The 2618-nt window shown below is 41.3% G+C and overlaps 1 protein-coding gene and 1 long non-coding RNA gene across 2 annotated transcripts in view; one reads left to right on the forward strand and one right to left on the reverse strand.

Moving 5' to 3' along the window:
• The window catches only part of ube3d (ubiquitin protein ligase E3D), a 37312-nt gene that overhangs the window by 10849 nt on the left and 23845 nt on the right, over positions 1-2618 (forward strand). The gene's annotated exons all lie outside the window — the stretch shown is intronic.
• Positions 1-2618, reverse strand: part of LOC116690682 (uncharacterized) — a 20643-nt gene that overhangs the window by 5065 nt on the left and 12960 nt on the right. The window contains exon 2 of the long non-coding RNA XR_004332331.1: positions 457-460. This is a non-coding gene — a long non-coding RNA (uncharacterized LOC116690682). The remainder of the gene's footprint in view (positions 1-456; positions 461-2618) is intronic.

Raw genomic sequence — 2618 nt, forward strand, 5'->3', positions numbered from 1 at the left:
TTAAGTTTTCTCACATCGCCACAGGGTTTCATCCCCCAGCCGCTGTACCCTCCCGGGTTAACCCACGTGGCTGTGGGGGTTGTCTTCTTCTTCCTTCCCAGACGTTGTGGCGGTTCTCACACCAACATCTTCCACCTGCACCGCTGTTGGGGTCTTCACTATTTACACATAGCTGGGGCTATTTACCCATAGCTGGGACAGTGGTTGACGGGCATCAGGGCGTTTCCGGTATGTGGTCTCATTCAACAATGCATACCTAAATTACTTTTAAACCCCTTTTATAAAACAAAAATAAATGACACAAATTGTACATTATGACCCAAATCTTTAAATTTTTTTTCAGCTCCTACTACGTTAGCCCCGTCTCTGTAGTACAATTAATTTATTACAGATGAATCAGCTCTGCAATCTGACTTTGATAGCCTACAACACTGGCTCATAGACATAAACTACTACTATACTACTTAAACCACATCTCACATTGTGATTCTTGGATGTCCTTTCACGACTTGTCCATTGCATTACGTATGAAAACTTGCTCTACCATCACCCTCATAAGAAGCCTCAGCATTGGATGCAGCTTATTTATAAAGTATACATTTCAATAACCCTAGTTATCAAACTGCTTCTGTTTTTCCCTACAGCTAAGAAAGCCTTTAGGTTTAAAGCCCCCTCAGATTGGCATTATCTACCTGTAATCATTCAATCCATTCTATTGCTCCACTCCTTTTAAAAAGCCCTGTTTTCCTAGAACAGTACCAACTCTACCTGTCCATGATCCTCTACGATACCGTAACACCTCTTCTGATTTATTAATAACCTTTTCATTCTTATTCTGCCTCAAACTAAATAATGACTGACTGATTCTGTTTTGTTTTATGACTGTTTTGTGTCTGTTTTGTTGCTGTTGTGTCAATTTATGATTGAATTATGACATTTTATTTATTGTTAAGAACCCCCTCGCAAAACAGAGGCTGCTGTCACGGGTTACTCCTAATAATACCATTTTAACAACAAAAATCCAGCATGCTTATTGGCTCACTGCCTCTGATGCGATTTACTCCTAGGTATTGAAATTGGTTATTGAATGTTGATGCATTTTTGATACTCGATACTTAGAGGCAATTCGGTCTTTGCCTAAAAAGTATGAATTTGGTACCCAGCCCTACACACACACACACACACACAACACACACACTCGTCAGTGAAGTCAAATTCTAGCCCTCAGCAGTGAGGATGATCTCCCTACTCTTTTATTAACCATTCTTTGCACGAGTGCAAGACAAACGTGAAAAAATAGAAAGAGAGGCAGGTGAAAGAGAGAGCTAAAAACTGTAGCAATCGTCACTCCATATATCTCCATCTCTGTGTTTCCCCTCCTCTTCTGCTTTCCATCCCGGTCATAGTGGCTATTGATTGTGTTTTAAAAGCACCCGAGCAAAGCTGGGTATATTTAAATGATTTTCTTTTTCTTTACCTGTTCACTTTCAGAAAACGTGCCGCCGCCTGGCAATCGTCTCCTGCAAGAGCTGTTCGTTAGTGCTGGGAGAGGCCGTCGCACCAGGTATCCATCTCTTTCTACTGTAGTTATAATCATTTTAACAGTTTCTATAGCCTTCTTTCTTGTATCTTACAGAGAGCCTGAAACTGTACTCACACACAGGTGGTGGTGGAACCCGCTTGGGAGACAGAATGCCAAGCTTCAATTAACAGGCAGGTTTTTTATCTGAATTCTAGTGGGACAATTAGGAAACTGTAGCTGGTAAAGCACATTCTTTCACAGGGAATTACAGAAGCCTGAGAGGGGAAATAAAATTAAAAAAAATAATTAATATAGTCTGGTGGTCCGTTTTCTTAGTCTGATCTAAATAGCTTTCCCTTACTTCAGACTTATAATTATAACTGTATATATAATAGGTGAGCCAGTATAATCGTTCTAAGTTCTTAAACAAATGTCTAGTTTTTCCCACCAAAAACCTTTTTTTTTTATCTTTCATATGGGAAAAAAAGTAATATAATTTATATTTAAAAATCGGTTTCACAGATTGAAAATAGGCACACACACACACACACACACACACACACACACACACACACACACACGCAGGCAAGCAGACAGACCCACAGACAGACAGACCCACACATAAAGACAGACAGACAGATACTATACCACAGACAGACAGACAGACAGATACTATACCACAGACAGAAAGACAGATACTATACCACAGACAAACAGACAGACAGACAGATACTATACCAGAACAAATGCATTTTCTCTTCCTCAGCCAGGCAGAAGCTTTTTGTACCACTTCTTCTTCTTTGGCTTTTGCATTACCTGGCTCTGAAGATCTACCAGCTGGGACCTCAAGGTGCTCTCAGTCCTCTCCCACTCCTGGTCCTTCTCCTGCTGAGTCAGCTTCAGGCTTTCTGTGGCCTGAAGGAGGGATGACTTGTCCTCCTTCCACTGGTTGAGATGACTCTCCAGCTGATGTTCAAACTTTTTCTCAAGCGCAGCCATGAGGTTCTTGTTGTTCTGGTCCTGCATCTCCAGTTGGGATCTATGGGAAGCCTGGGATCTTTCCAGAATCTCCTTTGCCTCCTCGTCCTGTTTTAGG

Source organism: Etheostoma spectabile, chromosome 6 (assembly GCF_008692095.1).
Source record: "Etheostoma spectabile isolate EspeVRDwgs_2016 chromosome 6, UIUC_Espe_1.0, whole genome shotgun sequence".
NCBI lineage: Eukaryota > Metazoa > Chordata > Actinopteri > Perciformes > Percidae > Etheostoma > Etheostoma spectabile.